This window comes from Schistocerca cancellata, chromosome 3 (assembly GCF_023864275.1).
Source record: "Schistocerca cancellata isolate TAMUIC-IGC-003103 chromosome 3, iqSchCanc2.1, whole genome shotgun sequence".
In the NCBI taxonomy this organism is placed as follows: domain Eukaryota; kingdom Metazoa; phylum Arthropoda; class Insecta; order Orthoptera; family Acrididae; genus Schistocerca; species Schistocerca cancellata.
In genome coordinates, this window is record NC_064628.1 from 904,567,895 (window position 1) to 904,592,080 (window position 24,186).

Genomic DNA, 24,186 nt, shown 5'->3' on the forward strand with positions numbered 1-24,186 from the left:
TCAAAACCCGGAACTTGGGAACTATTAGATATACAGAATCGTGGTCGTTCGTATTGTAAAACGTTTAGCAACTCGTAAAGTTTTTTTTTTCCTTTCTCCTTTGTTGCAGATTTAGGTTGGAGTGCATCAAAATGGCGACAGATAGGGAGAAGGCGCCATGTGTCATCTGGTACGCAGAATCCAAATCTGTGACAACGATAGTGCGTAACTGTCGATGCCGATATGGGAGAGCATCACCGGTAAAAACAAAGCATAATGAGCTGGTTCAAAAACCCTGAAGAAACTGTCAGAGCATTGATTACCGAGAGATGCTCGAGCAGTTGATGCTACTACAGATCAAAGAGTTTGTAAGTAGGCTGTTTATGTTTTCTTATTGGCAACGTTACGTAGCGCTCTGATGAAAATCACTGGCTATGCTGTGTGCAGTCTGTAGCTAGTTTGCATTGTTGTCTGCCATTGTAGTGTTGGGCAGCGGCAGCTGGATGTGAACAGCACGTAGCGTTGCGCAGTTGGAGGTGAGCCGCCAGCAGTGGTGGATGTGGGGAGAGAGATGGCGGAGTTTTGTAATTTGTCATGAACTGCTATATATATTATGACTATTAAGGTAAATACATTGTTTGTTCTCTATTAATATCTTTCATTTGCTAACTATCCCTATCAGTAGTTAGTGCCTTCCGTAGTTTGAATCTTTTATTTAGCTGGCAGTAGTGGCGCTCGCTGTACTGCAGTAGTTCGAGTAACGAAGATTGTTGTGAGGTAAGTGATTTGTGAAAGGTATAGTTAAATGTTTGTCTGGGCCATTCCTTTGTAGGGATTTTTGATAGTCAGATTGCGTTGCGCTAAAATTATTGTGTGTCAGTTTAAGCACAGTCGTGTACAATTGTTTTAAGGGGACGTTTCAAGTTGCAGCCGCCCATCTTCTTCTAGCACCACGGTGCACACTGGAGTCTGAACGTGCAGGATGTGCTGAATGACACATTTCCTGTGGATGGGTCATGACGGTCCCACAGCATGGTCCCGGCGCTCTCCCGCTGTCGTGCCATTAGGACTTATTTTTTGCTGGGTTACATCGAGGCCCGCGTTCACACAGCGCCAGTCCGTGACACTCCTACCCTCCGCGCACAGATCAATGGAGCAATCACAACTGTCGATACTGCAATGCTGAAACGTAAATGGTGCAGATCTCGTTTGTGGCCTCGATGTTATGTGAGCGATGGGTGGGGCGTCCGATGAATTTCTGGCAAAACAGGATAAAGCCTCGAGAGCAGCTAAACGTTTTACAGTAAAAGACGATGCTCTCTCTCTAATATTTTACGAGATGTGTTTCTTTGAACTGATAGCGGGGCTTTGTGGACACCCTGTATTGCAAGCCCCTGTACGTGTTGCTCCCGTCAGCCTCGTCGACGAGACTGACTTTCGCAGAGAGATAGGATTAGGGAGTGCCATGAACAACATCAAGGCCGGCCGCGGTGGCCGAGCGGCTCTAGGCGCTTCAGTCCGGAACCGTGCGACCACTACGGTCGCAGGTTCGAATCCTGCCTCGGGCAGGATGTGTGTGATGTCCTTAGGTTAGTTAGGTTTAAGGGGCTCCGGAACGCCCTATACTTGCAATGTTAAAATAACGCTTATAAATTACATCTTTCCTCACAAAGTATTTGAGGTAGGAGGTTGAACTTTTTACAGATTATTTATTGGAATATGGGCTACAACTTAACACAGGGATTTTACAAAATTTTAGATCAGTTATTAAAGATGATTTTTTTTCCAATTGTAATGAAAATTCACAAAATTTTTTTGCAATTTTTTATTTATATCTTCAAAAATATACAGTTTTTTGGAAAAAGGCTGTGTTAAATTATGCAGAAGGTACTGTGTAACATTTACTGAAAGTTTGAAACAAATATGTTTGGACGATCCTTAGAAAACATGTAATTAGTATGAGAAAATAAAAGTTTTGGGAATCGAGCGACAAAGATTGGATTAACTTTTTAGTGCATTCCAGGTCCATAGGATGGAATATCTTCATCCTCTGCAAACTCCTCCTCCAGCTTCCTCTTGTTCCTCCTCCTGTTTACTCTTGCTTGTATTTCTAGACTCTTTACAGCCCTGTCTGCAGCCCGAAGGCGTTCCTTGTCTAAAGCAAGCATCGCTCGTACCGTGTTAGAACCTATCTTCATTCCCATATTTCTAAATACCTTCCACCTTACAATGTTACCATCATTGAAAGTCGCAACAGCAACTTTACTTTTACTCATTATTATACTTCAACAAAACAGAGACTCGAGAAACAGAATTAATTACGAATATTTTCGAGATAACGACAGAGTAAATAAACATGAAACAATCGACAATCACACCAGCGATATATATTGAACCATCACAGGTTAGCCACAACACATACTTTATCTCACATCACTAAAATGTACCTGATGAACACGGACGTTAATAATAACACCATTTGACAGCAGTTTAACAGCGCCACAGTGGGTCACGCCCATGTAGAACACATTTCAAAAAAAAAAAAAATTAAAAATAGTTGTAGTCTTCGGAATTGAATAAATTATATATCTATTAAAAGGTAATAGTCTGCAGATTCAGAAAACGCAAGAAAGTAAAAATTGAACTTTTCATGATTTTGAGCCTTTCCGGAGCCCCTTAAGTAGTTCTACATTCTAGGGGACTGGTGACCTCAGATGTTAAGTCCCACAGTGCTCAGAGCCATTTGAACCATAAAAATCCCGACCTGTGGCGACTGAGCGTAGGGGTGGGGGAGGGTCATAGGTCACTGTTTTATGTTTTTCTTGAATGGCTCGAAAACTACACATTTTAGCGAAAATGTTTACAATACAAGTTTAAACTACATTAAATTTCCTAAAAAAAAGTCCTATTCATTTTTACATCCTATTCATTTTTTCTCTAAGACTATTAATTTCAACGTTGCACGGAATGGAAAAATCAGATGTTATTAAAAATGGTGGTTTAATGGTAATGAACTAATGTTTATTCTTTAACTAAGTGAGTTAAGAACGAATATTAAATTGTGTACCACGTCATACTGCAACAGAACAGTATTAAGCGATAAAGTGTGTTCTGGGTGTAGCAGGGGCATAGGACCAAAGTCTTCCGCAAGTAGGCTTGCCCTGCAGTTAGCAGCATATATGCCTCCCTAACAAGCACCAGCAGGTAGCATCCCCGAATCCTCCGTGCCTCTTCGGACTGGTAGTTGGTGGGCTCAGGTTTTTGTCTACAGCAGATCGCTTCATAGAGAACGTGTCCTCAGGCGCTGTTGCAGTTAACAGTGAGTAGAACGGGAAAGAAAGTGCTGCCTCCATTGAAGACAACGACGTGCCCGAGAGCCAAGGCGACCACAACCATAACCACCCAGGAATAGCTGGTGATAAAATTCATAGGAAGAACATAGTTTGTGAGGAAAGTTACAGAGTATGTATGTGAGAGAGCATCGAAACATATATAACCAACTGGAAGGAGAGCACACGGAGGAGATTACCATTTAAGGTGTCAGCAGGTTTCGCAAACCCATTTACAGAACTAGGCGCAAAATTCTACCGAAAATACTTACCGGTATTGTGGAAGTTGATGTTGTTCTGAACACATTAAAAGTGAAAACTACAGATGTGGCGGGCTTGTTGTCATATATCTAAGCTGACAAGAACGTTGCAATATTCCGTGAGGCTGAAAAACGTCAAAATGCTTAGTCAGTGTAACTTTCAAATGTTCCGCCAAGTTTTTTGTCATCTATTTACTATCCATGGCCTTATTATTGGACATTACATTCCAATGGTGTATTTCTTTGTTGATCGATAACAAAACTTCACCTTATCAGCTCGTCTTTCCAAGAGTTGTTGATAAATGTAGTAATATGTCTGCCGGCCGTAGTGGCCGAGCGATTCTAGGCGCTACAGTCTGGAACCGCGCGACCGCTACGGTCGCAGGTTCGAATCCTGCCTCGGGCATGGATGTGTGTGATGTCGTTAGGTTAGTTAGGTTTACGTAGTTCTAAGTTCTAGGGGACTGATGACCTCAGAAGTTAAGTCCCATAGTACTCAGAGCCATTTGAACTACTTTTTTTAATAATATGTCTGAAATTATCTTCGTTAACAGTGCTTTCATAGTTTGAAGAAAGCATAATGAAAGCTAGATATGAAGTGTGGACAAATGTAAGAATCCATGGTTGTAAATTTCATCTAACACAGAGCTGACGTAAGAAGATACAAACGTTGGGACTCGCGCAAGACTACTGTTCCAGAAATGAAATCGAGAATTTTCTGTCTTTATATATTGCTTTGCCAATGCTGGATCCTGATGTGCTCGGTAATGTTTTGTTGAGGACTTAATGTCAGCGATGTCTGCATGTGAAAAACTACAAACGTCTTGCGAGTACTGAGTAGCTGATTGTATAGACAAAACCTCACTGCTCCCACCGTCCACGTGGACAGAACTAACTGGCAATAGACAGAAACTATCAATGTTTCTGAAAGTTTCCATAGCAAGTTCAGTAGTCAGTTCTATTTCTGCAGCTCAGGTACACACAGATTTATTAAGGCACTGAAGTAAATTCTATACTTGATACCAAAATTCTTAAAGAATTGAAAATTCATAAAGTAACAAATGGCAAACTTGGAAGCTGGAAAAATTAGTCCGACTCTCCGTCCGAACAGGCCTTGTAAGACTCAACGCTGCCGACCGGCCGCCGTGTCATCCCCAGCCCACAGGCGTCACTGGATGTGGATGTCGAGGGGCATGTGGTCAGCACACAGCTCTCCCGGCCGTTTGTCAGTTTCCGAAACCGGAGCCGCTACTTCTCAGTCAAGTAGCTCCTCAGTTTGCCTCACAAGGGCTGAGTGCACCCCGCTTGCCAACAGCGCTCGGCAGACCGGATGGTCACCCATCCAAGTGCTAGCCCAGCCCGACAGCGCTTAGCTTCGGTGATCTGTCGGCTGGCGTGGAAAAATTATGTGACTGTATAACTATGTGTATTAGTTATCTATAAAGTAAAATCTGAGACAGCTCGTCTCCTCGTGGTGCACTGACTCATATTTATGCACTAGCGGGATAATCAGAGTCGTATTTTCTCATTACTTCGACTAGAAGTGTGTATAATGAGGTGACAAAAATCGTGGGACGCTTCTTAATACCCTGTCGGTCCTCCTTATGCCCGGCGTAGTGCAGCAACTCGAAGCTGTTGGAAGCCCCCTGCAGATGTGTTGAGTCATGCTGTCTCTACAGCGATGCATAATTGCTAAAGTGTTCCCAGTGCAGGATTTTGTGCACGAACTGACCTCTCTATTGTGTTCCATAATTGATCGATGGGATTCGTCTGGGAAATCCTGGTGACAAAGTCATTCGCTCGAATTGTCCAGTTTGTTCGTCAAACCAATCGCGAACAATTGTGGCCCAATGACGAGGCGCAACGTTGTTTGGAAACACGAAGTCCACGAATGGATGCAAATAGTCTCCAAGAAGCCGATCATCTCCATTTCCAGTGAGTGGTCGGTTCAGTTGGACTAGAGGACCAGACCGTTCCATGTAACCACAGCCCACAGCATTATACAGCCACCACTAGTTTCCACAGTGCCTTGTTGACAATCTAGGTCCATGGCTGCGTGTGGTCTACGCCATACTCGAACCCAACCATCAGCTTCAACCTTTAATTTTCTTTTTTTTTGTTATCTAAAAATTTTAAAAACCTCTCTCACACCGGCCTGATTTAGCTTCACTGATCAGGATAGTAAAAAACATGCGTATGTTCAATACTGTTCTATCCTGATTAAATTGAGCTTAGCTTAAGGCAGTGAAGCAATTTCGAAGTCTCGGTGCGACGAAAATTGTCAGTCGATCTCCTGGAAACATTTGTAATAATTATTAACTTTCGGTGATCACATGGGGAAGACCGGAGATCTGCTGGTAAGACCGTGTTAGCCTATTTATTTGAAATAACTGGATATCTTGAGCATACAAAACGGCAGGTTCGTCCAGTGTAAATCAGACGTTCCCCACTGATCCCGTGCAACACAGCGTAGTAAGCAGACACTGTCAATAATAATCAGTTAGATAATACGCGAACGCACTTACTTTAGTTTAGTTCATGTATTAAATTCCTTCTCATACAGAATCTCATCAAGATGGCAACTAGCTCAACAATACATACATATACATCCTCCGTCTTTCACGACTAATCGGCAAGAAGTCCCCCCTTCTTTTCATAAGAGAAAACATAGATAGCAGAGAAACTATTCCATGGAGTAAATGGACGCTCCAAGGAATAATTGGGCTTGAAACTACTTTGCACTGATAATCGGTAAGATAAAAAGAGATATTTCGAGATATGTACTGTGTTATATAATTTATAAAATTTCTGAAAATATCGCGGAGATACCGCTGCAAGAGACATTACAAACCATCAGCTTTCGCCACCTGAAATCGGGACTTATGTCACCAGGCCACGGTTTTTAAGTTGCCTAGGGTCCAACCGAATTGTTATGAAGTCCAGGAGGGGCGCTGCAGGGAACGTCGTGATGTTAGCAAAGCCACTCGCGTCGGTCGTTGCTGCCACAGCCCATTAATGCCAAATTTCGCCGCATTGTCCTTACTGGTAGCTTAGTCGTGTGTCCCACATTGATTTCTATGGTTATTTCACGCAGTGCTGCTTGTCTGATAGCTCTGACAGCTCTACGCAAACGCCGCTACTTTAGGTTGCTAAGTATGTCGGCCACTGCGTTGTCTATGGTGAGAGATAATGCTTGAAATTTGGTATTCTCGGTACGCTTCTGATACCGCAGATCACAGAGTAATGAATTCCCTAACGATTTCCGAAATGGAATGTCCCATGTGTCCAGTCCACGCTCAGAGTCTGTTGATTCCCGTCATGCGGCTATAATCACGTCGGAAACCTTTCTCACACGAATCATCTGAGTAGAAATGACAGCTACGCCGGTGCTCTGCACTTTTATACTTCGTGTATGCGATACTACCGCCACCTGTTTATATGTATATCGCTACAGCAAGACTTTGTTCACCTCAGTGTGTGTTACTGCCTGCTTTGAACGGGAGAACTGGCCGCGGGAGGCTTAGCTCCCGCCCTCGTAACAGGTCGGAGCGGGGAGAGGAAGATATGTATCGGGAATGTGGTCATGCATTAAGGTGAAACTGATTCTTAGTCATCCCATATCCAGCTATAGCGTTCTTCCGGGAAAGGCAACTTCCCCCACCAAGTGTGCTGCTTGCTTTTTTGTTTACAGACAGACTCCACCTCCTCAGCATTTCCCTTCCAGTTCTCTTACATGTTGTTGTTGTGGTCTTCCGTCCTGAGACTGGTTTGATGCAGCTCTCCATGCTACCCTATCCTGTGCAAGCTTCTTCATCTCCCAGTACCTACTGCAACCTACATCCTTCTGAATCTGCTTAGTGTATTCATCTCTTGGTCTCCCCCTACGATTTTTACCCTTCTTCTTGTCAAGTTGTACCACAAACTCCTCCCCAATTCTATTCAATACTTCATCATTAGTTATGTGATCTACCCATCTAATCTTCAGCATTCTTCTGTAGCACCACATTTCGAAAGCTTCTATTCTCTTCTTGTCCAAACTATTTACCGTCCATGTTTCACTTCCATACATGGCTACACTCCATACAAATACTTTCACAAAAGACTTCCTGACACTTAAATCTATACTCGATGTTAACAAATTTCTCTTCTTCAGAAACGCTTTCCTTGCCATTGCCAGTCTACATTTTATATCCTCTCTACTTCCACCATCATCAGTTATTTTGCTCCCCAAATAGCAAAACTCCTTTACTACTTTAAGTGTCTCATTTCCTAATCTAATTCCCTCAGCATCACCCGACTTAATTCGAACACATTCCATTATCCTCGTTTTGCTTTTATTGATGTTCATCTTATATCCTCTCTTCAAGACACTGTGCATTCCGTTCAACTGCTCTTCCAAGTCCTTTGCTGTCTCTGATAGAATTACAATGTCATCGGCGAACCTCAAAGTTTTTATTTCTCCTCCATGGATTTTAATACCTACTCCGAATTTTTGTTTTGTTTCTTCTACTGCTTGCTCAATATCCAGATTGAATAACATCGGGGAGAGGCTACAAACCTGTCTGACTCCCTTCCCAACCACTGCCTCCCTTTCATGCCCCTCGACTCTTATAACTGCCATCTGCTTTCTGTACAAATTGTAAATAGCCTTTCGCTCCCTGTATTTTACCCCTGCCACCTTTAGAATTTGAAAGAGAGTATTCCAGTCAACATTGTCAAAAGCTTTCTCTAAGTCTACAAATGCTAGAAACGTACGTTTGCCTTTCCTTAATCTTTCTTCTAAGATAAGTCGTAAGGTCAGTATTGCCTCACGTGTTCCAACATTTCTACGGAATCCAAACTGATCTTCCCCGAGGTCGGCGTCCACCAGTTTTTCCATTCGTCTGTAAAGAATTCGCGTCAGTATTTTGCAGCTGTGACTTATTAAACTGATTATTCGGTAATTTTCACATCTCTCAACACCTGCTTTCTTTGGGATTGGAAATATTATATTCTTCTTGAAGTCTGAGGGTATTTCGCCTGTCTCATACATCTTGCTTACCAGATGGTAGAGTTTTGTCAGGACTGGCTCTCCCAAGGCTGTCAGTAGTTCTAATGGAATGTTGTCTACTCCCAGGGCCTTGTTTCGACTCAGGTCTTTCAGTGCTCTGTCAAACTCTTCACGCAGTATCGTGTCTCCCATTTCATCTTCATCTACATCCTCTTCCATTTTCATAATATTGTCCTCAAGTACATCGCCCTTGTATAGACCCTCTACATACTCCTTCCACCTTTCTGCTTTCCCTTCTTTGGTTAGAACTGCGTTTCCATCTGAGGTCTTGATATTAATACAAGTGGTTCTCTTTCTCCAAAGGTCTCTGTAATTTTCCTGTAGGCAGTATCTATATTACCCCTAGTTTTAGATTAGCCTCTACATCCTTACATTTGTCCTCTAGCCATGCCTGCTTAGCCATTTTGCACTTCCTGTCTATCTCATTTTTGAGACGTCTGTATTCCTTTTTGCCTGCTTCATTTACTGCATTTTTATATTTTCTCCTTTCATCAATTAAATTCAATATTTCTTCTGTTACCCAAAGATTTATAGCAGCCCTCGTCTTTTTACCTACTTGATCCTCTGCTGCCTTCACTACTTCATCCCTCAGAGCAACCCTTTCTTCTTCTACTGTACTTCTTTCCCCCATTCCTGTCAATTGTTCCCTTATGCTCTCCCTGAAACTCTGTACAACCTGTGGTTCTTTCAGTTTATCCGGGTCCCATCTCCTTAAATTCCCACCTTTTTGCAGTTTCTTCAACTTTAATCTACAGTTCATAACCAATAGATTGTGGTCAGAGTCCACATCTGCCCCTGGAAATGTCTTATAATTAAAAACCTGGTTCCTAAATCTCTGTCTTACCTTTATAAAATCTATCTGTTACCTTCTAGTATCTCCAGTATTCTTCCATGTATGCAACCTTCTTTCATGATTCTTGAACCAACATGCGCAGGCAAAATGGGATCATGTTTATATACTGGAGTTAGTTTCAGTTTATTAAGTGAGTTCTTATTTACGCTTATTAGTTGAGTGTTCAAGAAAAACACTAAGAAAAGACCTTTAAAACTGCCTCACACCGACGCAGACACCCTACCGGTCGAGGTTTTTATTGTGTAGTTCATAGCATTCGTTTCTTCCGTTGTATAAAACTTTGCGGCTACATGAAATTTTTCCCACTATTCGATATTTTTTGTTATTCGTTGACTGGGCTGGAAAGAGATCGCGAGGACAAGATTAGATTAACTGCAGCACGCATAGAGGCGTATGAACGATCATTCCTCCTGCTCTCCATACTTGAATGAAACGGATTACGATGATGAGGTCCCATACTCCGAGGAGCGTAGGGGACGATGCGGGAGACCCTCACCGCTGTTCAAGGCAAGGTCCGTGGAGGTGGTTTGCCATTGCCTTCCTCTGACCGTAATGGGAATGAAAGATGATGTTGAAGACGACGCATCACCCAGTCATCTCGAGGCACAAAAGTTCCCCGAACCCGCGGGGAATCGAATCCGGGACCCCGTCAGTGGGTTTGCGAAAACGGTACCGCAAGACCACGAGCTGCCTACAATGAAACTGATCAAATGTCTTAATTACTGGTACCATGGGAAGTATCATCTGCCACGCACTTTCGACATTGGATCCAGACTAGGGAGCTGCTGACTGGAAACAGTATCAGCTGCAGACAGCGATGTTGTTGGGAACCGTCAATAGGCAGAACGCCTTGTGATGATGGTGACAGATACTTCCTTGGGATCTGCGTATCGCGAGCAGCAGAGTACGAACGGAATACGAACGTGATGCTGTCACTACAGACTGATCAAAATTGCTCGCTGGTTGATGTTAGTCACTTGCCGCTACAATGTTGCCACCTCGGCTGAAACTCGGTTGAAGACGTCACCCAAACAGAACGGGTCACTTCACAGGTGCTGAGATGCAGTTGCATGCAACGCGGAGCAATGTTGGAAGCGGCTGCCGTCAGGCGTGACGGGAAAGCGAGATTTTCTGTGCACAGCAGATTCTTAGTGACCAATGACTGACCTGCGGGAGACGACGTGTTTTGTAGTGCTGGATATGCACTCTTGTCCTAATCTAATCTGACCGCAGCCTGGTGGTGTGCAATGTATCTAGGAAAATGGCTCAAATGGCTCTGAGCACTATGGGACTTAACATCTATGGTCATCAGTCCCCTAGAACTTAGAACTACTTAAACCTAACTAACCTAAGGACATCACACAACACCCAGCCATCACGAGGCAGAGAAAATCCCTGACCCCGCCGGGAATCGAACCCGGGAACCCGGGCGTGGGAAGCGAGAACGCTATCCAGGAAAACGACGGTGGACGACCTGCGGTAGGACTATTAATCACGCTCGCTTTGTTCATGATCTATACGAGCAAACTGAAGACAGAACATTTTCGGTTTCAGTACTAAGAACGAACTGTAATTTCTCGCTTTCACTGGTTACCTGAAGCTATCCTCACACTGTTTGCACGAGATGAGGCAGTACCAGCTGATGAAAAGTCCTAGTTGGCACTCGGGTACATGTTGTAGGCTAAGCAGGCAGATTCCAAACGAAAAAAGAAAGAAAAGGAAGAAAAATTAAGAGCAAAACAAAAGTCAATACGATGATTAAAATGACGTGACAAAGGACTGGAAATTAAAAAAAAATTAAATTTAACCTTAGATTAACAAACCATCGTAAAATTTACGGTTGCATTTGGTACCAATTGGCGGTTCCCGAAAATCTGGCATTATCAGCATAGGGAGTAAAACAGAACGTTTTATTTATTCCTCGACAGCATCAGTCGCAAGATGATTTGCTGCCTTCAAAAAGTTCACCCTCGTGCACTGTCATATGAAGCTTACGTTCTGTAGGCTAATCTCTGCGATGATGATAACTGAATATGTGACGCCGAATCGCGTCTTGTGCGAAAGGATCCCGTAGCCCCTCTTGGCTAGTGCTATGTATGAATCGTGTGTATTTCGTTACATCAGTCTTTGTGTTTGCGTATGTGTGTTATTTTTGCTGTGGTTATCATGTCTTATATAATGCTAAATAAAAGGGCCACACCCAGAAATGTGGAACCAAACACATCAAGAATAAAGCCTCACAAGCAACTGGAAATGAACTAACCATTTGTTATGGCAGGTTAGTAATGGGAAACACTTCGGCCGTCATGCTGAGCGCTCTGATTGGAAGAAATCGGTTCCAACACGTAAGTGTGAATTTTCAAGTAATTTTAACCCTAGAGCACTGGAGGGGAGGAAATGTTACACTGCTACTAAACCATCGTAAATTTTACTACTCCAAACTTTATTGAAATGAAATCATAATGTATAGGTTATGTACAAGTTCATTACAATTAGTAGATAAACAGTGTTGTGTTACGTACAAAATTTCACGTTTTATGTCTACAGTGACAATTTTACTGCTAAAACTGTTACTGGAAAAGGGTTGTTAGGAAGACGTTATAATAATTGTTAATTCCAAGAGTAGGAGTAGATTCTCCTGCTTTAGACAGTGTCATTACAGTCTGAGCAACACCTAGCTCAGTGTTTTGCACAAATTGCCTTTGAGCAGTGGTTACAAAATCTCGTCATTCTCCATTTGCTCGAAGGACTAAAACTTTCCTCTCTTGTGGCTCTAGGTTCTGCTGCTGCTGCCCAGATGCAATTCCCCGAGCAAATAGTCCAGTATGTTAGTGTCAAAATCAAATACAGCACCATCCACATTGTACTAATTTCAGTAGCAAAAGACAAGATTAACACTGAAGAGGGCGAATCTCTACAGACAATGTCCCGACTCATTTACTCACTCAATTACTCATCATCTCCCAGCCGAAACCACTAGGGATAGAAATATGATATTTGGAGAGAGTATTGATCTCAAGAAGGGGTTTGTCGAAATCCCACTCCTTAGGGGATGAAATAGGTGATGAAAGGCTTTTTAAAAATATGTTTTTATTAAGGCAATTTTGGAACTAACCTACGAAAATCGGTACTTGGTTTCTCAGTCAGAAATTTGAAAAAGAGGTATTCATTTCAGCATTTTTGGAAATTGAACCACTGAGGGCGTGAAGTAGAGGGTGAAAGTGTTTTTGATAGTAAATCGTTATTAAAGAACTAATCAAGCATTTCTAGATTTACAGGTATGAAAACTGGTATTTGACTTCTCAGTTGGAAATAAAAAAAAAAAATTAAAAGAAAACGTAGTACATTGGTTTTGGAAATCCAACCCGTTGAGGGAGTATAAAAGGGAATAACAAGTTTTACGATATTGTTTAATTACGAAAGTTTTTTCAAAGTTAAATCTAGTGAAGGGGTGGGGTGAATCAGTGGATGATTATTTTTAAGAAAATATTTCGCTACATCAAGAATTGAAAGTTAATTTAGTGACTGAAATTAATAGTGAACTTTGTTTCTGAAGCACTAGGAAATGAAATAAAATAAGGTTAGTCTTGGGCTACCTCAACAATCACCTCAAAAGTAACTTGAATCTACGCAATTTAGAGATAAGAGATTTTACTTTGAACTTGAATTAATGATTTTGAACAATTAACAATAGTAAAATGTAGTACGTACCACACTGAGCTGCAGTCACAGATAAGCTAAAATATGGTAACAAAACTAGCACTCTTAATTTGTGCTTGTGTAATCTAAATATAGTTCTGTTTGGTTATTGTAGCCAGCTATGAATACTTTAACTGAACTTTGAAATTAAAGCAGTGAAATCTAATGATATTACTTTAATGCTGGCGTTTGAATTTCAACGACACTCGGGTTCATTTCTGAAAAGGAAGGGACCCTGCTTGGTAATGCAATTGGGACAATGAGCAACAAAGGTTCATGCTAAGTTGCTGTATTTTAGTGATGCAAATGGAACAGTTTGAAAAGCTGAGGTCTGCCATACAGTTCTAAAACTTTACGTCTTCCTTGTTGGTTGATTGAAGGTTCGTAGTCGTTGCTCGAGGAGGTCCGACAATCTCTTATTGTCGGCCGTCGCTGTTGCAGAAGCTGGATGTTGGCGCGCCTTCTTCTCGACACGGTCACCAGGCGAAACGGGCTCTTGATGTGTGCCAGCTAATGTTTCCCGTCCGCGACACCGCGCCAGAAACTATCATAGCAAGTCGAGCGCAATTACATGCTGCCAAACATGTACATGCTCAACACACCTGCTCCACCGCCCTACTCCAGCCAGACTCTGCCTTGCCCGCGCTCCACGCGGCAGAGTCTTTGGTTCTCCACACGACCTATCGATGTAATCGTTCGATAGCATAGTTTCCCCTAGGCAAGACCCAGCGTAAAAATACAAATAATATTTACTAAACAAACCAATTATACATCGACATAAATGCATATATATATATATATATATATATATATATATATATATATATATATATATACAAATTGTAAAATAATTACAATAGATAAAGACACAGAAATGTCATTTCTTGAGGTAACAAAATAAGGAAAAAATTTATAGTGCAATAGATGGAAATGGGAGGATATGCATTTCCAGCGTTACAAGGTGTCGCTCAAGTGCCCAGATTGGCGGGAACTGCGAAGAGATACCAAATGTAGTCGTGAATTGGTAATCTAGGTTTAAGGGGCTCCGGAACGCCCCATACTTGCAATGTTAAAATAACGCTTATAAATTACATCTTTCCTCACAAAGTATTTGAGGTAGGAAGTTGAACTTTTTACAGATTATTTATTGGAATATGGGCTACAACTTAACAGAGGGATTTTAAAAAATTTTAGTTCAGTTATTAAAGATGATTTTTTTTTCAATTGTAATGAAAATTCACAACATTTTTTTGCAATTTTTTATTTATATATTCAAAAATATACAGTTTTTTGCAAAAAGGCTGTGTTAAATTATGCAGAAGGTACTGTGTAACATGTACTGAAAGTTTGAAACAAATATGTTTGGAAGATCCTTAGAAAACATGTAATTAGTATGAGAAAATAAAAGTTTTGGGAATCGAGCGACAAAGATTGGATTAACTTTTTAGTGCATTCCAGGTCCATACGATGGATTATCTTCATCCTCTGCAAACTCCTCCTCCAGCTTCCTCTTGTTCCTCCTCCTGTTTACTCTTGCTTGTATTTCTAGACTCTTTACAGCCCTGTCTGCAGCCCGAAGGCGTTCCTTGTCTAAAACAAGCATCGCTCGTACCGTGTTAGAACCTATCTTCATTCCCATATTTCTAAATACCTTGCACCTTACAATGTTGCCATCATTGAAAGTCGCAACAGCATCATACACACCAAAGTGAAGTGTTTCTATTCCAACAAATACAGCCTTGGGGATTCTCGACCATATAACACTATTTACACTTTCATTGGGGTTTTGAGTTTTTCCGTGAATACACTTTTTCAACGGTTCAGGTGCTGCTAAGTCTCTGAAAATAGGTTAGCCACAACACATACTTTATCTCACATCACTAAAATGTACCTTATGAACACGGACGTTAATAATAACACCATTTGACAGCAGTTTAACAGCGCCACAGTGGGTCACGCCCATGTAGAACACATTTAAAAAAAAAATTAAAAATAGTTGTAGTCTTCGGAATTGAATAAATTATATATCTATTAAAAGGTAATAGTCTGCAGATTCAGAAAACGCAAAAAAGTAAAAATTGAACTTTTTATGATTTTGAGCCTTTCCGGGGCCTCTTAATGAGACTATTGTCCTCAGTTTGTGTGCAGCTAGTAATGAAGCGCTGGACGAGTTCTCGGAGGAAGATGCCCGAACCCCGTCAGGGCTCATGTGAGATAACACTCAGGGGTAAGGGATGGGGGAAGTGGTAGCAGTAGCAGGAAAGCAGGACGGCCTAGGGGTAAGAGCGTCGGCACCACACAGCTAGCTCCTAGCCTAGCCTAGTCCGGCGTGGGCCGGCCGCGCGGCGCCGGCTGCGTGAGCGGCGGCCTTGTCGGCCAGCTGCAGCGCTCGCAGCTGTGCGGCAGCCCGCCCCGCATTGTCACAGCGCTGTTAATAGAGAGACAGCGCGGCAACAGCTGGCCGCTCGCCGCTCACTTTGGCTGCGTTTGGTTTTACCCTCGCAGCTGCGGAATCTGCAACGCGGCGACGGGCCGGCTGCGAACGCGCCCCACGCTAATAATAAACGGCTGTCTCTCTCCTCTGTCTTCTGGGTTGTCTGAGAGTCCCAGTCGCAAGCACTCCCGTTTTATGGGGCTCCGGAAAGGCTCAAAATCATGAAAAGTTCAATTTTTACTTTTTGCGTTTTCTGAATCTGCAGACTATTACCTTTTAATAGATATATAATTTATTCAATTCCGAAGACTACAACTATTTTTAATTTTTTTTTTTAATGTGTTCTACATGGGCGTGACCCACTGTGGCGCTGTTAAACTGCTGTCAAATGGTGTTATTATTAACGTCCGTGTTCATCAGGTACATTTTAGTGATGTGAGATAAAGTATGTGTTGTAGCTAACCTGTGATGATTCAATATATATCGCTGGTGTGATTGTCGATTGTTTCATGTTTATTTACTCTGTCGTTATCTCGAAAATATTCGTAATTAATTCTGTTTCTTGAGTGTTTTGTTGAAGTATAATAATGAGTAAAAGTAAAGTTGTTGTTGCGACTTTCAATGATGGCAACATTGTAAGGTGCAAGGTATTTAGAAATATGGGAATGAAGATAGGTTCTAACACGGTACGAGCGATGCTTGCTTTAGACAAGGAACGCCTTCGGGCTGCAGACAGGGCTGTAAAGAGTCTAGAAATACAAGCAAGAGTAAACAGGAGGAGGAACAAGAGGAAGCTGGAGGAGGAGTTTGCAGAGGATGAAGATAATCCATCCTATGGACCTGGAATGCACTAAAAAGTTAATCCAATCTTTGTCGCTCGATTCCCAAAACTTTTATTTTCTCATACTAATTACATGTTTTCTAAGGAGATTCCAAACATATTTGTTTCAAACTTTCAGTAAATGTTACACAGTACCTTCTGCATAATTTAACACAGCCTTTTTCCAAAAAACTGTATATTTTTGAATATATAAATAAAAAATTGCAAAAAAATGTTGTGAATTTTCATTACAATTGAAAAAAAATCATTTTTAATAACTGAACTAAAATTTTGTAAAATCCCTGTGTTAAGTTGTAGCCGATATTCCAATAAATAATCTGTAAAAAGTTCAACTTCCTACCTGAAATACTTTGTGAGGAAAGATGTAATTTATAAGCGTTATTTTAACATTGCAAGTATAGGGCGTTCCGGAGCCCCTTAAAGTCCCTGTTACACGACAGGCTTTCTGATCAAAATCGACTGCACGAAGGGTGTGCGCCTTTCGTGCCTGAGTGTAGATCAGCAACCAACCAAGTCGCGTGTGTGCCTGTGCCGAGTTCTAAATTTCCGAGTACACTGCACATAACGGCCGCGGTGGCCGTGCGGTTCTGGCGCTGCAATCCGGCACCGCGGGACTGCTACGGTCGCAGGTTCGAATCCTGCCTCGGGCATGGGTGTGTGTGATGTCCTTAGGTTGGTTAGGTTTAAGTAGTCCTAAGTTCTAGGGGACTTATGACCTAAGATGTTGAGTCCCATAGTGCTCAGAGCCATTTGAATCATTTTGAACACTGCACATGCGCAGAGACAAGGGACTATGGCAGCATGTGCTAACAGCGGAAGTTACAACCTATGCTCGTCGAGATCGTTCCAATTATGTAAACTAATTTTGTGTTTTCGTGTCTTCTTAATCTTTATTGTGTTGTTTGCTTTATTTTCGCAGCAGTGCAAATGGAAATGAGCGTTTGGCGTCATTGGTCGGGAAGCCTCTTATGGAGCAGGTCCGGCCGCCTTGGTGCAGGTCTTATTACATTCGACGCCACATTGGGCGAGCTGCGCGCCGGATGGGGATGAAATCATGATGAAGACAACACAACACCCAGTCCCTGAGCGGCGAAAATCACTAACCCAGGCGGGAATCGAACCCGCGCCCGTAGGATGGCAATCCATCAAGCTGACAGCTATCTACATCTACATTTATACTCCGCAAGCCACCCAACGGTGTGTGGCGGAGGGCACTTTACGGGTCACTATTATTACCTCCTTTTCCTGTTCCAGTTGCGTATGGTTCGCGGGAAGAACGACTGCCGGAAAGCCTCCGTGCGCTCTCGAATCTCTCTAATTTTACATTCGTGATGTCCTCGGGAGATATAAGTAGGGGGAAGCAATATATTCGATACCTCATCCAGAAACGCACCCTCTCGAAACCTGGACAGCAAGCTACACCGCGATGCAGAGCGCCTCTCTTGCAGAGTCTGCCACTTGAGTTTACTAAACATCTCCGCAACGCTATCACGCTTACCAAATAACTCTGTGACGAAACGAGCCGCTCTTCTTTGGATCTTCTCTACCTCCTCCGTCAACCCGACCTGGTACGGATCCCACACTGATGAGCAGTACACAAGTATAGGTCGAACGAGAGTTTTGTAAGCCACCTCCTTTGTTGATGGATTAATTTTATATTATCATTCCACTTCAAATCGTTCCGTACACATACTCCCAGATATTTTACAGAAGTAACTGCTACCAGTGTTTGTTCCGCTATCATACAGGGTGTTTCAAAAATGACCGGTATATTTGAAACGGCAATAAAAACTAAACGAGCAGCGATAGAAATACACCGTTTGTTGCAATATGCTTGGGACAACAGTACATTTTCAGGCAGACAAACTTTCGAAATTACAGTAGTTACAATTGTCACCAACAGATGGCGCTGCGGTCTGGGAAACTCTATAGTACGATATTTTCCACATATCCACCATGCGTAGCAATAATATGGCGTAGCCTCTGAATGAAATTACCCGAAACCTTTGACAACGTGTCTGGCGGAATGGCTTCACATGGAGATGAGATGTACTGCTTCAGCTGTTCAATTGTTTCTGGATTCTGGCGGTACACCTGGTCTTTCAAGTGTCCCCACAGAAAGAAGTCACAGGGGTTCATGTCTGGCGAATAGGGAGGCCAATCCACGCCGCCTCCTGTATGTTTCGGATGGCCCAAAGCAATCACACGATCATCGAAATATTCATTCAGGAAATTAAAGACGTCGGCCGTGCGATGTGGCCGGGCACCATCTTGCATAAACCACGAGGTGTTCGCAGTGTCGTCTAAGGCAGTTTGTACCGCCACAAATTCACGAAGAATGTCCAGATAGCGTGATGCAGTAATCGTTTCGGATCTGAAAAATGGGCCAATGATTCCTTTGGAAGAAATGGCGGCCCAGACCAGTACTTTTTGAGGATGCAGGGACGATGGGACTGCAACATGGGGCTTTTCGGTTCCCCATATGCGCCAGTTCTGTTTATTGACGAAGTCGTCCAGGTAAAAATAAGCTTCGTCAGTAAACCAAATGCTGCCCACATGCATATCGTCGTCATCAATCCTGTGCACTATATCGTTAGCGAATGTCTCTCGTGCAGCAACGGTAGCGGCGCTGAGGGGTTGCCGCGTTTGAATTTTGTATGGATAGAGGTGTAAACTCTGGCGCATGAGACGATACGTGGACGTTGGCGTCATTTGGACCGCAGCTGCAACACGGCGAACGGAAACCCGAGGCCGCTGTTGGATCACCTGCTGCACTAGCTGCACGTTGCCCTCTGTGGTTGCCGTACACCGTCGCCCAACCTTTCCAGCACGTTCATCCGTCACGTTCCCAGTCCGTTGAAATTTTTCAAACAGATCCTTTATTGTATCGCTTTTCGGTCCTTTGGTTACATTAAACCTCCGTTGAAAACTTCGTCTTGTTGCAACGACACTGTGTTCTAGGCGGTGGAATTCCAACACCAGAAAAATCCTCTGTTCTAAGGAATAAACCATGTCGTCCACAGCACACTTGCACGTTGTGAACAGCACACGCTTACAGCAGAAAGACGACGTACAGAATGGCGCACCCACAGACTGCGTTGTCTTCTATATCTTTCACATCACTTGCAGCGCCATCTGTTGTTGAAAATTGTAACTACTGTAATTTCGAAAGTTTGTCTGCCTGAAAATGTACTGTTGTCCCAAGCATATTGCAACAAACGGTGTATTTCTATCGCTGCTCGTTTAGTTTTTATTGCCGTTTCAAATATACCGGTCATTTTTGAAACACCCTGTATAATCATACAATAAAGGATCCTTCTTTCTATGTATTCGCAACACATTACATTTGCCTATGTTAAGGGTCAGTTGCCACTCCCTGCACCAAGTGCCTATCCGCTGCAGATCTTCCTGCATTTCGCTGCAATTTTCTAGTGCTATCGGGGCGGACTTCGTATCAGTTTGAAAGTTACACACCGTATTGGTATTTTTTTTTCCAAGTAGTGTTCTTTTAGTCTACAAGAGAGACGGACTATCTGAAAGCAATAAGAATTTACGTTCTACAGAGAAGAAAACCTACGCTATACATAAATAAGAACGAAAATATGTAAACGTGTGTAACGAAAATTATTTCAACAGTGAAAAATTCAAAATTATTGTGGAAGAATAATCTTCACTGTTATCTGACAGTTATCAAGAAAACAAGATACAAAGGATAAAGCTAAAAGACACTGTTTACTGCGTTCTACAAACAGTCTGACGTGTTTCCAAGAAAGTATTTTCTCTAGGAAATAAATGTATATGTTCTGAAATGTTTGGATGGCGCTTTTCCTACTCTTTCAGTGATTATGAGTGTAAACAATTTATCACACCGCATTTGAAAAAAATTCCTCTATGAATTCTGCTTCAGCCATTAATAAACTCTATCGTCATTGCTTGTCCCTACATTGCCCAAGCATATTTCGATTTTTCCGTAAAAGTATAGTTCCCCATAACCTCACTTTCACCACTCAGACGCCAAACTCCACAGCAGACAGCTCTTACAACACCTGCAGCTGACCGGTGTGGCCGAGTGGTTCTAGGCGCTACAGTGTGGAACCGCGCGACCGCTAGGGTCGCAGGTTCGAATCCTGCCTCGGGCATGGGTGTGTGTGATGTCCTTAGGTTAGTTAGGTTTAAGTAGTTCTAAGTTCCAGGGGACTGATGACCTCAGAAGTTAAGTCCCATAGTGATCAGAGCCATTCGAACCATTTGAACACCTGCAATTTTGGGCGCTGACTTGTAAACGAAAATGACCACGCAAAACAGACGAGATTCAGTACGGGAATGGGCTCTGCAGTAGACACACTTGACTCGTGTAGTCAGACAACGAAGTCGATCGTGTGATCGGCTGATCACAAAATGATTTTACTACGACAATAATACACTCAAAGAAAACAAACGACGCACCACGAAGGAATTATCCGAATGGGACGGAAGTCACTAGATGTCGTGTACATGTGCAGACAAATGTTTAAGATTTCAGATTGGATGATTTATTCGAGAGAAAAAGTTCCACAAACTGAATTAGTTAATAGTTCGTTGGTCTACCTCTGAGCCTTAAGCAAGTAGTTACTCGCTATGGCACTCATGGATAAAGTTGTTGCTGAACTCCACAGGGATATCGTGCCAAATTCCGTCCAATTTACGTGTTACATCGTCGAAATCCCCAGCTGTTTGGAGGGCCATGCCCACAATACTCCATACATGTTCTGTTACGCAGAGATCCGACAACCTTGCTCGCCAAGTTATGGTTTGGGAAGCACGAAGACAAGCAGTGGAAACTGCCGCCCTGTGCGGACGGTCATTATCTTGGCGAAATGTAACCCCAGGATGGCTTTCCATGAACGGCAAGAAAACTGCGCGTAAAATGCCGTCGGCGTACCGCTGGCTCCAAGGGTGTCGCGGATGACAACGAAAGGGGTCCTGTTATGAAAAGAAATTACATCTCAGACCATGTGGGTGTCGGCGCGTATGACGGGTACGGTATCCCGCCTCTGCCCGGTACGTCTCCAGACACATCTTCGGATTGGAATCTCATAGACTGGAGTAGAATTGTCTTCAGTGATGAATCCCATTTCGAAATGAGCCCTGATGATCCCGACGAAAATATCTTTAAATATTTGTGGATCAACGCAAATAACATATGTACGAATATCGACTATCGCCAAGCAACAGTTACTACTCACAATCGTCATTATTACCATTGAGCAATATTACTTGTAACTGCAGTATAATGATCATGTGTTCTTTCGTCTTTTTGCACGTGTGTCTGCTTTCCATCTATAGTTTTGAGGTAATTTGGGAAATGAGATCGGTAATAAAACAATTTTGTTACATTTATCTTATCTACGGTAGTCTTCCCTGCAACACAAATAATTTGGAGCCCTTTCCATATCTTATTATTTCTATGGGAGTCGTAGCTCCAAGTAAATATTCGTAGTGTAAAAACTATAAGACATTCCTCGTTGCCAAAAATCTGTGAACAAATTAAAATATCAACTGAATAGTTTCCATCTGTGTGGAAACTGTATACGGCTGAATCTTTTCTAAGCTGTAATGTATGCTCTCTTTCTTAAATGCAGTTACGTTTCAGTGCATGAAATACTACCACAAACGACAGTCTGATACATAATATGTGGTGACATAATTGTAAGCAAGGTATCAAAATGCTGATAGACATTTCAGTGTACTCCCAAAATTTTGAATGTGTTCTTCATTCTTTATACCACCTAACGAAGTGTCCTTTCACCTGTCTTGCTGTTATCACTGAATACTCCCAGTATTATAGCCGCCGTTTCTTCTATCACCATTTTATAAAAAGAGCGAAAAGGCTTGCAACCATATCAGAGTCCATGTTTACGTCGACTGTTCGACCGATTAACAAATCGCTCATGAGCGCACAGTTACCGACAGCTCTGGGAATGCTCGATGCTCGCTATTAGCCGAGTAAAATCGATCAGCGTTACAGAAGCGTCCGATTCCACTCGTCTGCTTTCACCCATGGCGGAAACGGCTACATCCAACGTATACAAAATGGCAACGACGTCACTACGTACACAAGCCAACAAACGCGAACAAAATAATGAAAATACACATTAACGTCTAACCCTAAAAAGAAAATGAAACCATCGGGACAACCGCGACAAATTGTGGATTTAGCCCGGGCACAAGGTACTACGTCTGCAACCGAACGCTGGCTGGGGTGAGGAGGCACGCTTCTGACGTTTCAGCTAAGTACAGCTGTTGACGTGGTACACACGTACCGCTCATTTTACATTTCATGCGACTCTTTTGCGCTTTTGGTCGTTCTGTATTAATGTTGGACCATGCCTCTTTAGGCAGTTTGTAGTTTTAGTATGTTCCGAACATGGCGTGGTTATCCGCTCCGAAACCTAGGTCAACATCCGGTTTCTATTTTCAGTCGAGGCGGATTCTTTATAATCATTAGTCCACTTTATTACGCAGATGACAGGAAGATTTACTTAACTTGATACAACCCCTTACCACAGATGTGCTTGATAATTTAAAGTGTCATCGGGTATTAAATTATCGCTTGATGCGCTAATTAACAAATTCTTTTTCTGAAGTACAATGTTCAACGTTTACAAAAGTATACTTCCATTTGAGACCTGAATAACGCTATAGTCCTACACGATGATGTTGACTGCTTCAACTGAGGTGACAAACTGGGGCAGAGTGCTTCCATGCTTGGCTCTATATTGACCTCCGTGTGAGGGTACTGCTAAACTGAGACTGTTGTTGCGGATTGCAGCGAGACATGGCAGTACGATATTAAGATGGTATTATTCAGAATGTCATGCGTGATGTTGTAAACCAATCCATGAATATTTTTCACTACGGCTGTGATTCACCAGTCTTGGAGGACGAGGGCCTCCAGTTCTCTTGCTACCCCCAGTTCCCCACAGAGAAATGGCCCGCCACTTCGTTCTTCGTCTTTCAGGCTTGTCTGACCACACTGTAAGCGTCTGTGCCACCTAACCAGTGTAGCATAGGATACTGAACTACAACCGTACATTTTATCAAGACAGCATGGATTGGTGCAGTGAAGTTCCCCTTCAAATGCAGAAAGCGAATTACCACACGATACACAACTACATTAATGGGCTGTACCACCTTGTTTTCGCTCCTATAGCGGCTGCAAACGTGTACCTGCAGACAAACAAATAATTAATTACTTAACTTTGTGACCACCCTCGTACAAATCTTCCAAGCAATTTCGTGTGTCCTCATATCGTTCAGTTTTTACAGTGGAAGCGATGCCGATTTGATAGTCTTTCAGATTTGTTCGTCATTCGGAGCACCGTAATCTAGTTACAGTATCAGACTCAAAATAGCTTCTACATCTACGTCATGTTCCGCAAGCCACCTAACGGTGTGCGGCGGAGAGTATTTCTGGTACCATTAACTGATCCCTCCCTTCCCTGTTCCACTAGCGGGTGGCGTGTGCGAAGAATACTTCTGTATTAGCACTCTCTAATTTCTCGAATTTTCTCGCCGTGGTCATTTCACGAGACGTGGGAAGAAGTAATGCGATGTCTGACTTTTCCCGAAAAGTGCTCATTCGGAATTTCAATATTAAATCTCTCCGTGATACACAACGTCTGGACTACTGGAGTTTGTTGAGCTTTCTCGCCGACTGAACGATCCCGTGACGGAACGCGCAGCTCTTCTCTGTCTCCTC